At 41.2% G+C, this 13289-nt stretch overlaps 1 long non-coding RNA gene across 1 annotated transcript; it reads left to right on the top strand.

The window, feature by feature from the left end:
* Positions 1 to 5493: 5493 nt before the first annotated feature.
* Positions 5494 to 9650, top strand: LOC120386117. Its single transcript, XR_005589539.1, has 4 exons — positions 5494 to 5560; positions 7399 to 7473; positions 7614 to 8034; positions 9439 to 9650. It is a non-coding gene; the product is annotated as an uncharacterized LOC120386117 (long non-coding RNA).
* The last annotated feature ends 3639 nt before the right edge of the window (positions 9651 to 13289 follow it).

The following is a 13289-nucleotide window of genomic DNA, read 5'->3' as shown; positions in this document are numbered from 1 at the left end:
AACTATGCCTTCCAAATCATTCATTTTTTCTGCTACAGCCCTTGCTAAAAACTGCTTCAGAAGCAAACTGCTTAGAAACAAACATTTAATTTCATCATCACTACAGTAATTTGAGGGATACATTATTTTGTTATAATGTTGCGTCTCATGAAAAAGCATGAGTTACCAAATTCTTCCTCTTGAAATATGTATGACAGACCAGTAATAACTTTCTGAACAAGCCATTTCATTATCGCCATTGGCAAGTCTATCCAAAGCGGAATCTAACATTTTTCCTGTCTAGTCAAACTGGACTCCTCTCATATTCCCTCAAGCACTCAGAAATACACCATACACAGTCACAAAACACTGTAGTATTCCTAACACTTGGCTGCTTGAGGCAACAACTTGCTCCACTGATATAGTAAAACTAGCCCTGATTTTATCATCCAAGATGATTATTAGGTTGCCCTATCTTCTTCAAAAATATATATGCAAATGGTGATTGCAAAGCGAAAAATTCATCCTACGCATTGAGTGTAATTCTAGCATAAAGAGGCTACGCAAAGGGGTGCTGTGGCAGAGTTACGTTTGTGATGCTCATACCCCTTAATTCCATTAATGGCCCTACCCTAAAGCAACAAAGCTAGCAGGAGTAAGCTCCACCATTGCTAAAGATAACGTAACAGCTAAAAATACCCATGATTAGAGTGACATGAATACAAATTAAATTAGCTATTCTGTTATAGACACAGGACAGTCTGCCTGCTGGACAGGACAAAATGATGAACTCCATGACCCATTTTCCCAACCTTTGCTTTAAGGGTCTTAAGTCACAAATAGGTAATTAGATCTAAATAGCTTTGTGTGATTGAAATAGATCAACAGTATACATGTGTGGCCTAGGAAAAAACGAAGGCACCACAATGGATTGATTTAGATGGAATTCTGAGACTGCTTTCAGCAAGTATGTCAAACACATTCTGAAGGAATTGCAAGAAGTCATGTAAAGAGTGTCAGTAACAAGAGCCAGCCAACCACACATTTTCCTGGCTACTCAAAGTCATAGCTATTTGAAAAGAAGGAACCTAAGATGAAAATCTTGAACAGGTTAAAAGGAAGGATCAAGGAACAGATTTTGATCCTTCAGAAGATTATAGCTTTTGATGAGTCATTCTAAAAAACAAAAATCAGGCAATACTGGAACAGAAAAAACACCTTTCAGGATTAGAAAATGCAAAGGCAATAGCATACTAAGTAAATATGTGGGTAGATAATTCTACACTGTGCTGAGTGTGTGTGTGTGTGTGTGTGTGTGCGCGCGCGCGCACGTGCACATGCATGCAGAAATGCATGGAAAAATGTGCCTAATGAAAATAAAATAAAAGTGCACCCAGTGTGAGCTGAACCTGATTTTCATCAAAGATGCTCAGATACTTGTCTACAAGATAGGGAGAAGTCACCAACCATGCAACAATGTTCATTTAAGGCAAGTGCATGGGTCAAAAGCAGACAGGAATATGGATGAGAATGGCAAACAGCCATGGGATAGATTGCATCCCAGAAAAGTTGATTAAGCAACAAAGGTGTCAAATTCTCACCTCCCAGTATGAAAATGTATTTAGTTTACAAGTAGCAGTCTAACTGCAGTCTCCCATCACACAAGCATAGGTTCTGCTGCATACTGACATGTTTCCATGGGAGTGCTGAACAAGGGAAATAATGGTGAATGAGGCTAGACACTGCCACAGAATGCTGCTGGAGCACAAGATGATGAGAAAGTTCCCAAAGAGCCATGGAACAGAGAGTGAGTGGTTGACAACCAGCTTCACCAGTCATCGCCTCACCAAAGCACCTGTGTCAGACACCACTTCAAAGCCACAGTAAGGTGAGAAAACAGTACAAACAGGAAATCTCTCCACGAACGCAATGAACTGTAAAGTCTCAGTGCACATGTGAACCCATCCATTTGTCAGCTGCCGGATGTTACTGGGAGAGCTTGTTGTTCTGACATGCTCCTGTGGACTGGGTTCCTGGTCCTGCGATATAAGTAGGCATCTCTGATAGGCTCCTCATGGGAAGTGTCTCACCTCGAATCTAACCATTGACTGTTCCTCCTCGGTATGTATACACTTCCTGACCTCATTAATCTAGTATTTCATGGGCACTGCGCTATGCAGTCTTTCTACTAGCATATTTGAAAGCTGCCTGAGGCTGCTTTAATGTATAACTGCCTAATCTATCTAGGCATTTAGAGTGCACCCTTTGCCGTGGCGTCTGAATGCCTTTTTCACTCTATTTATACACGCAAGAGAAGGTAATGTATGGTACAGTGTTGTGAGCTATGAACATGCCCTCTTTGCTATGTGCCGCATGTCTCTGGACCCCCAAAATGTTGCACAGACACTTCAGCACTGTGGTTCAGCACATTATCTCCACACAATATCATTCATGAAGGTCATGCCACATTTTCTGCTACTTAGTGATTCGTGTGCATTTTGGTGTCAGGTACACCATGTGTCGGAAGGGAAGATTGGGCCTAGAGTGCATCTGTAGGATCTTGGCATTTTTGTTCAAGGTGTTTGAACCCCACAAAGCTGATAACTCTCATGAACTGATTTGGGACCAAATATGATGAACAAATGGGAGGTCAGAAACAAATAACATATTTTGTTCTGTTTTTGTGCAGCACCTAGCACAATGACGTCCTGGTCCATGACTGGGGCTCCTAAGTATGACCACCATACAAATAATAAATAATAATATGTGTGGCTATGCATGTTGGAGAAACACACAAATCACACAAGCACAGTATATTTTATCCTTTGTCTCTCCCACCCCCCCAATGAAGTCTTTGAGTTCCAACAAGCAGACTGAAAAATGAAACTATAGAGTTGAAAATGCTAAAGGGAGATTAGTACAGCTTCTCTTGCACACATTTATTCACAAATTGATTGCTTTCACTGCAAATATGGTTTAGTTTGTTGTTTTATTCCCTCCTTGGATCATCTTTTTCCCACACCAGGTTGGTACTTGCACATCTTTCTTTATGCCACAATCAAAAATAAAAAATGAAAGAGTTTAAAGAGAGGAGTGAATCATATTCCATTGTTACAGTCAGGTATACAGTATGTCAGGGCAAGGCATTGATAACATCTAAATCCATTTGGTATGCAGCTATACTTAGGTGGTCACATACGACACTGACATTTATTCTTCTATATTAGAGTATTATCCAGTATCTAATGTTTATTCATCTTGGCATCTAATATGAAGTATACATGGATAATATGAAAATATCTGGGAGGGGAAGCATATTATGATAATATTTTTCACATTTTTCCTCAAGCATGTTTCAAAAACATATTTCATCGTTAAAGTGCAGACATAGGGAATATACTGTGATAGTACAACTTTTTAAAAAAATATTGCATTATATGTATTGTTTCCTTTATTTTCTCTTATAGATTTGAACATTTTGGCCTAGAATTGTCAAAAGTCACTGGGGATTTTGAGTGTCCACCATGAGATGCCTTTAAGACGGCTGATTTTCAGAGACTGGGTCTTCAGGCACCTCATGGTGGGCACCAAAAAGCAATAGAATTTAACTCAAATGCACATATTTACTGTGAAATATATTTTATGTGCAAAAAAGTCTAAGCATCAATGCAACATTGAGGGTGAGGAACAAAGTACTCAAAAGTTAGGAAAACCCAGAAGTGAAGACTGTATGGTCAGCTTTGTGCATCTGCTTTAAAATGTAAGGCTGTTTTCTGGTCTCACTTACTGGTGTGAAACTGGAGTTTTCAGTCACTGAAAAGAGTCTTAGAACCAAGCATCCCAGTCTTCTTTAACCACTTATACAGAGACTCATGATATAAAAGAGCAAGCTTGAGACTGAATTTTCAGCCCTGCTTCCCTCTCCCCACCCTCCAAGTGCTCCTGCACCATGGCCATTATACATGCCCAGGGAAAAAACATAGAAATACCCTCCCTCGCAGGCTATGAAAGGCACTCGAGCAAAATAATTGTTATAACCTCTGATAAGGAGACAAGCAGCATTGTGAGGAAGTAGATATCAGCCCGATGGCAATGGCTAGACTGTATGCAAGGAGCAAAATGCAAGGAGCAGAATTATTGGGACAGCAGCACAGTGTGTTTCTGAACGAGAGACAAAAGGGTAATATTTAGATGGTGGCCTTGCCAGATATGAAGATCTAAGAAATGTATTTAAATTGTTTTATGGCAACAAGTTGCCATCCTGGGGTCCTACAAATTATGAATATATTGTAAATCGGGCTTTGCCTCTGAACCATGGAGGCATCAAAATCGTGAGGGAAGAGTTGCAACAGGAAGGGTACTTACCAACAACAACAACTCTTTATCTCTGAGCATATTGCCTTCAAAGAGCTCTTGACTCTGCAGCGAGAACAGATACTGATTTGGGGAGTGTAGTGCTTCAGTCACTATTCAGCTTTGGTACTTCTCCGCTCCCCTCTTCTAAATGCCCACAGTGGGGCTCTGTGGAGGCAGCATCAGGAAAGAGAATTAGGATTATTTACCAACAATAACTCACTTCTCAAATGTATTCGATCTACACATTCTCTCTCTCTCTCTCTCTACCTTTTCACCTCCACTTCAGTTCTCAGCTCTTAAACAGAGCTTCTGGGTGTGAGGCGGAACTGAGAAAGTGTTCAGGGTGATGGTATTTACACCCTTAGTTTATGGGCCGTAGGCTCTAAGGGAGCCAGCTGCTGCTAACGTAGGCACACAGTACTATGTGGAGATGATGTCATAATGAAGGAGAACCAATCCTTGATTCCAGACAGGAAAGAAGCCATTATGCATGGTGAAAGCAGTAGACTGCCAGAATGATGTTAAGAATTAGCTGTGGCTGTTATGGTGTACTGAGGTAGTGGAGGCGTAGGCCCACTACAACTATTGTTTGCCTAGCTCAAGGCTGATTAGGTTATAACACTGAATAATGAAGTCCATAGTCCACTTGTAATGCAGCCAGCAGAGTCCAAGTTAGACCCTGTCATTCAATTGCAGGTTAAGTGGTGGTGTCCACTACTTGACACTTTTACCATCCCAACAAATCCTGGTGAGACAACTAAAGGTATTCACCCACAAGATGATGTCCAAAAAGTATCATAAACCCTTTGTAATTGGGCCATCATGGAAGTACACCCAAAGCTGCTCTCTGTAAACCTGAATACTCATTGCACACTTCTTTTGCTGAGTTTACATCAACGGATACACCACTAATGCAAACTTGTGTTACACATATATAGTGCCTGTATCTCAAAGCATCTAGAAGCACGTTACAGATATAACAGATTACAGTATAAAGATAATTTTATGCAGAACTGAAGTGAAGCAACATCTGTAGTGTAACATGGCAACTTGCACGATTAAGCAATTTACTTTCTGCAACATATGTAATTTGTTACACAACCACATTGCACAGCTGTTCAAGGCAGGAAGCAGTGGTCAATACCATATTCACTTGAAACTACAGAAGGGCAATGGTACTGTCGCAGCTCTTCTGGCAAAAAGGTTGCTAATGCAGATTTTTCTGGTAAGTACTGTAAAGGTTCACTAATCTAAGCATCAGAGATATGAGGTAATTGTCAGGCTACATTTTATCATGCTAATTTTTCAAGTATAAATTTCATAGTATTTATAGTAATTGCAATTCAACAGGGTTTTGTTATAACCTCATTTAAAGAAAAGTGTGTTTAGATGTTCACCCAGCCTAGATAGAATTGGGTGAGGAGCCTCTTAATGAACCTTTCCTCAGTCAAGACTCTGATTATGTCAAAAACACCTTTATAGATTATTCCGGATGTTGTCAGAGCAGTGACTTTACGGTAATCTATAAAAATATTTATATATAAAACACTGCACGTTATTGCTTCATGAGGGTCAGAGAGTTTATCTTTGGAGAACTATCTGTAAGCACGTCTGTTACTTATTTCCTGCCTTGACTCTGTGTAGGAGTTTCAAAGTGTGTGTAAATGAAAGAGTGAGCAATACATCGTTAAAACATGTATATACTGAAACATGTTGGCTCAACTGCTAGCATCCTACACCCAAAAGATAAAATGCTTCGAGCCACACTCTGCCCTTAGTTACATGGGTGAAATTCTTACTGCAGTCAGGGGAAAGGGGGGGTCACTCCCAAATAACAGAGCAGAATACACAAAGGAACTTTGTTCAAAAGAAGAGTTCAGCAGCTAAAGTTACATGATAACACATTTAATCTTTCACTTTAGATTATATTTTAAAAAAATTGACCGGTTATTTAGCAATTAGGATCATATATTTACTGCAGTGAACTTGACATTCTTCCTTTCTTCTTAGATTCAGTAAGTAAAAGAAAGGCTGCCTCTTTAGAACCTGCTGTAAGTAGTGTAGTTGTACCCATGTTGATCCCAGGATATTAGAGAGACAAGGGGGGTGAGCTAATGTCTTTTATTGGGCCAATGAAAAATATTACCTCACCCACCTTGTCTATTTAAAACCTGACCTACATAACCTGTACCTCAAAATATGCTCTTTCTTCTATAACTCCTTTTTTACTTTTCCAAAATTTAATCTAACATGTCAAGAATGAGTATAACATAAATAAGCACAAATGTCAGCCAGCTATAGATTAGTTCTGACATGCTTTGCAGGGGAGATGAAAACAGGTCTCATTTGTATAACTAGAAGGCGGCCGATGTATAACATGGAAAGCAAATATTATCATTCTCTTAAGGCTCCCTATTTTTCAGTCAGAAATTCTATAAATATGTAGAGAAGCCTCACAAACTGTATCTTCTGTTTCTAGTTCATAGATAACTTTCACTGAACAGAACTTGGATTTATAGAATTGGAAAATCTTCACACCCAATTCTAATAGTTCTAACAACTTTCAGAAGGACTAAATTCCCTTTTTTCAAAAATGTGTAATCTAAGCAGGTGTAGGTGTTCCGTTTCAAGTCAGCTTCTTGCATTTCTCTTACACTGCAAGAAAATATGTTACTTTCAGTCCTTGATTGCCTAAAAAGTAGTAGAGTTGTGATAATTGAGAGGATAACAGCTCAGTTTTGGAGAGCAGTGGATGGATGCCAAGGTCATAAGAAAAATGTTCATCAGGGTGACTGAAGACACTTGAACTTTGGTTGCAGAATACAACTACCGCCAGCAATTATAACTTTAATAAGAATCAAGCTATCGCTCTGTAAAAATAATCTGATTTATACTGCAGTGGTGCTCACAGTGTGCTAGGCACTGTACAAACGTAGAAAAGTGCGGTCCCTGCCCCCAGCAGCAAAATTTGGATCTGAACCCGAATTCACACAGTAAACTCCTCACAGAGCTTGGGGCTCTGTGGATCCAGGAACTGGGTTTACAGCCATTTCTCATTTACAGTTTGGGGCTTTGGCCATTAATGACGTTGGTTCATTTTCCAGACTCCGGTGCCTCCATCTTCCACCTGCAGGCCAGGTAGGAAAAGCTTTAATTCAATTGACAAATTCATAATCATTGTCATTTCTACATTTATCCATTTTCCTACAAGAAAAACATATCTGCCACTTGCCCACTGCCTTGCTCCACTGATGTAATGCTGCTGTTGTATCTTTCAGCCTGATCCAGTCCCGAGCCTGCTTCTGCTTTTCACAATGTATGTTCCATGATGGAACTCTGATGCCAGCGTAAATCTGTGCAACACAGTACAAATTACTTTAGTACTTGCATGCCACTATAATCCCTTTTCTGTGAAAATGCCTTAAAATAGTCTTTTAATTAAAAATCCAAATCTTTGGTCATTTTTTGTAGCATATTGATCTACAAAAATATGGAATCTGTATTACACTTCTGTCACCCAAATTTCATTAGAACTCTAGAAGTAATTGGCTGTGCATGCAAGACAACTGTACATTATTGTACATGGTATGGATATTTTTACATGGATTTTTTTCTTGAGCATCTGACCTGCTATGTGTTGTTTCAATGGGATTTCTAATCAACTGCGCAAAATGCTTTAACCCAGTGTCATCAGAGCAGGTCAGTCAATCAAAAATGAGTGCAATGTCTAAGAAATATGAATATTAATTAGTCGTATTCTACTCAGTCTTCCTGCAGAATTGCCTTTGATTTAACTATGTTGGACTAAATTCAGCCCTGGCACTAGTAGATGCAACTCCCATTGAGTGAAGGGGGGGGTTGCCTCTCATTGTAGTAGGGCTGAATTTGGAACTTGAAGACGACCCATTAATTGTTGAATAAGATCTATGGGGCTGCACAGGCACTCAAATAAAAACATAAGAATGGCCATACTGGGTCAGACCAATGGTCCATGTAGCCCAGTATTCTGTTTTGACAGTGGGCTGTGCCAAATTCTTCAGAGGGAATGAACAGAACAGGGCAATTCCAAGTGATCCATCCCCTGTCATTCAGTCCCAGATTCTGGCAGTCAGAGATTTAGGGACACCCAGAGCATGGGGTTTTGTCCCCGACTCTCTTAGGGAATAGTCATTGATGGACCTATCCTCCATGAACTCATCTAATTCTTTTTTTCAATTCAGTTATACCTTTGGCCTTCACAACATCCCATGGCAACGAGTTCCACAGGTTGCCTGTGTGTTGTGTGAAGAAGTACTTCCATTTGTTTGTTGTAAACTGACTGCTTATTCATTTCATTGGGTTACCCCTAGTTCTTGTGTTACGTGACAGGGTAAATAACATTTTTCTATTCACATTTTCCACACAATTCATGATCTTCTATTATAATCCCCCATTAGTTGTATCTTTCCTAAAATGAACGGTCAGTCTTTTTAATCTCTCTTGATATGGAAGCTGTTCTATACCGCTAATCATTTCCATTGCCCTTCGCTGTATCTTTTCCAAATACTTGGTTGATGGGTATTGTATAAATAAATAGACAGTCAGAATCAGATTGCTCCCTGTGTGAGTCTGATTGGATATTAAAGGAAGACTGACCCTAAAAGGGTGGGCCTCTGGGTTCAAGGAAGTAGTATTAACAGGTCTACAGACTGACCAAGGGGATAGTCTAGACATAGAGACAGTCGTGTCACCCACCATCACCTTTGACTAGGATCTGCAGTCTCGCTGCTGTCTGTCAGCATTGCTCTCTGTGAAATGGCAGAAAGGAGGTCTAGATGAGTGAGGGAAATCTGCTCAATGCATGGTGGAGAAGGGATGAGGATGGGCGACAAGTCCGATTATCATCTCTGTTTATAGATGTTGCCATTTGAACCCTAGCGTTCTGAGCTGTTCGTGTGTGTATCTCATCATCTTGGCTCAAATACTGAATATGTCATGTCAGTCAGGAAGGAAGTGAGAATTATTGTTTCAAATGCTTATCACAAAGGACAGCTATTGTTAGTTAATCTTTTCCCATTACTTGATTATACATTTAGACTATGTTCTTCCTGCACCTCCTTTCAGGGCATCATGGACACAGACACTAAAAACCACAGGAGATCATCTTAATCTTCAGGTACTGTCTGAAGAATGGATTCAGATAGTCTTATTCCAGATGAACCACAGACAAGCACAAGATGCCTACAGGCAAAACCAGAAGCAGTAATTATCTTTTTACAAAGGTTGATAATGTTTTAGCTAATCCATACCCAAAATAAAACCCTATTCTTTCATTAGATTAAGCTTATACTCCCTTTTATTTCCTGACTAAAAGGTAGCATAGTGAGAATTCTGGAGTTACTCCAGGTCTTGATTATTGGGGGTGAAATCCTGGCTTAATTTATGTTGATGGCAAAACTCCTTTTGATTTGAATGGGGCATGGATTTCATTCCCAGGTTTCTAGGTAATAAGAAAACTGATGTATGTTGTTTTGGTTCTGGATCACTCTACGGTCTTCAAGAACTAGAATGATGTGGACAGAAGAACATGTCCAATTCAGGAGCTCAGAGTTTCAGTTTCAAGCTTTAATAAGTTCTAAATCCACTAGAAATAGCAGGAAACGGCATGGTATGCCCCCTCATATCATTAGATTGGAGCAACTCGGCTATCTGACATGCCAAGTCAAACGAGCACACTCAGAACACTTATTTCACTTCAGAGTGGGCAACTTAAAACCATGCTACTTCAAGTTCAAGCCCTCCCATCACACTAGCCCAGTGCAAGTGCATAAAGGGAATACTTACGGTTTATGACTACAGCTGGGCAAGAAATGTTATGTTATTTCCTCAAATAATTTAGTTTTGTTTTTAAATCATACCAACTTCACCTACTAAGTTATTCACAAATGTATTCAGCCAATTATCAGTCCTGTTTAGATCTGGGCAGATAATTTAAAAGATATATTAGCTATAATAATTTATTTATAAATAATTTTGAATTATCTCTTCCCTCAGCCAAGGCAGTGTTTTGTGTGTGTGTGTGTGCGGGGGGGGGGTGTTTGTTTGTGGGTTTTTTTTTATTTTGTTTTGTTTTGTTTTGTTGGACAAAAAGCTGTACCAGGGTGCTCCACTTACAGCACAGCAAAACCAGCAAAGAGCATCCACAAACATTTACTAGATTAAAAACTGAAAGTGCACATCATCAGCATTTGTGCCCTAGGTTTATTTGGGATTTTTTTTGTAAACATCCAAGTGAGCAAAATGTTGTTTGCAGCAGAGTTGATGGCTAGGGAAATTGTTGAAAATACATATTTGTGGTGTGAATACTAATTCAAATACATATCTACCCAAGTACTTGTGCCAGTAATATAAACAAGGCCATCTGGAAAGAAGTGTGAGTGTAAGGGAGTCACCCAAACCAATCAGCAGAGTTATTATCCTGTATCCTGCTACTTAGATGACTAGTTGCACCGTGCAAATTACTGAATGTTCATAACATTAGCTGCAGCAAATAGTTGGGGAGTAATCCGTTGGCTGAAACATGTCAATATAAACCATATACTGAATAATTTGAAATCAGTAAATTCAGAGATATTTACATGTGTTGTTCACTAGTTAACATAAAGAGAAGCGATTGTTTGTAATTAGTAATTCACCACGGCCTAGTCCAAAAGCAAGAGGAATTTACTGTCAACGTGGAAGGATGCCAGAATAGCTACCTGGCCTGATCTGACCTGTCCATAGTTTAGGCTACATGGCATTGCTAAGTCAGCTTGGCTGAATAAGCCCTCAGAAATTCAGAATCTGAAGAAGGGCCATGTAGGTCCACATACTAACACTCAAACCATTTTAGCTAGAGCAGTGGTTCTCAAACTGGTCCGCGGACCACTGAGCTCCATTCAGGTGGTCTACGGATAGTTCCCTCTAAGGTGCGCGCCTGGGCAGCCACACATGAGAGAATGAAGGGCCACCCACTTAATTAGTGGAGCCATGCAGACGCACAGGTAAGGTGGGGTGGTGGCCTCTGGGGAAATAGGGGGTAGGTGGGAGGGGACTGTGGGGTGAGAAGTGGGGGTGGGGGGAATTTGGGACGTGCAGGGCTGTGGCGGTCAGCGAAAGAGGCAACTTTCCCCAGCCTCCAGGACTGTGGCTGCTGGGGAGAGACAGGTCTCCTTCCCAGCCTCGGCTCTGTGGCTGCTGTGGCGGGGGAGAGACCCCCTCCTTCCCAGCCCCAGCTCAGGGGCTGCCATGGTGGGGGAGAGAGGGCACATCCATCACATTAGAAAGGTAAGACTACAGATATTAAAATATGGGTTGTGTGCTTTTATTTGTAGAACAAAAAAACAATTATTATTGTTTTTTTATATATAGCGCTTTTATCCAAAGCGCTTTACAATAGTTAGCTAATGGTACAAACAACATTTGGAAAGATCATTAAATGGTCTGCCAAGACCCTCAGCAGTTTTCAAGTGGTCCATGAAAAAAACAGTTTGAGAACCACTGAGCTAGAGCTTTAGGCCACATCAGCCTTGATTTGGAAAACCCCACAGGGTAAGACCAGAGAAGAGGCGGGCAGGTTCCACCATATAAAATTCCATGTATGTGTGTAGGTGGGAGGTGGTTGGAGGGTGGGGGGGACAGACAGATGTATCCCTAAAGAATGGGCAGTGGATTCAGCTCTTAAACCCTGCCGCAGGTCTACATGGAGATATTGTATCTTTCTGCACACTCTTAGCTCCCTGAAGCCCTCTCTCAGTTCCATCAACATAGTTCCACATCCTTGCCCGAAAATAACCCTCTTGATGGGTAGTTCCACAGTGAGGAGAGGCTTGGATTTCCCCTGGGATTGCTGAGGGGACAATGCAGGTATACACCGGCTCCATCCCTCTTTTCCCTGCAAATGGTTCTCCTGGGTGTCAGCAGTGTGAATCCTGGAGATACAATCCAACCCTATATTTACACACAGTTCCTGCTAGCAGGGCAATCAGACAGTCTCCCTGGCCAATGTAGAAAGGGGTGAGGCATGTTATGAACCATTTTACAAAGTGTGGTTTTACACGGGAACAATAAATAACAGGAAACTCTGAAGGGCGACTTTCACCAGCAGAACTGCCTAGTGGTCAGGCAGGGATGTGGGAGATAGTCCCCCTCCCTAGCATCTCCCCTTTTCTCTATAACTCCATCCTGTGGTATCTGTCCCTTCTTTTGCAACTCAGCCCTGCGGCTGGGTTATGCTTTGGGGGTATACAAAAAGAAGAGTTCAATAACAGAAGTCTTCTAGGACTTCAGGGCTTTCTCCTTAGCTTTGTGACATAGGGGCTAAATCCCTTGTGTATTCAGGGCCTTCCCCAGCTGGGAAGACTCCTATTGTTGTCCCACCTTTAGAGGTTTGTAGGCGGGCCCAGGCCCACCCTCTCCAGCAGGTTCCAATCCAGGGCCGAATGATAGGCAGCTAAGTCCTTCACTTTGGGTTGTAAAATAGCTGCCTCCCTGTATCATTTCCTACCTGAGTTCCCCTATTTTCCCACAGGATAAATTAAAGAACTGAACCAATAATAAAGTTTCTGACTTTGCCAGACAGTCATCAGTCCCTCCTTTGCAGGCTTGTTCAGGTCAGCACAATCAGGTCTCAACAAGAGCACCTAGAGCTTCCCCAGAGCAGAAGTCTATCCTTTCAGTGCTTGCTCCCCCTTTAAACTCTGCCTCCAGTTTGTTCAGGCTTTGCAGGTGTGGCTGGGTGGGCGGGGCTGCCTGGGTCCAGTGTCACTCCTTAGCCCCTTGTTCTCCAGCGTGGGGTTTGTACACCGCATCACAGAACCCCACCCCCTGCTTACCAAATGAATTTGTAAACAGATAGTAGGGTGGTTCATCCTGCTCGAAAGAGATGTGTTCCGGCAACTAGCAAAAGTTACTAGATCATAGGCTCTGGTTATCAT

This window comes from Mauremys reevesii, linkage group 1, assembly GCF_016161935.1.
Source record: "Mauremys reevesii isolate NIE-2019 linkage group 1, ASM1616193v1, whole genome shotgun sequence".
In the NCBI taxonomy this organism is placed as follows: Eukaryota; Metazoa; Chordata; order Testudines; family Geoemydidae; genus Mauremys; species Mauremys reevesii.
Note: the sequence above shows the minus strand (reverse complement) of the source record. Positions and strands in the feature narration are given on the sequence as shown.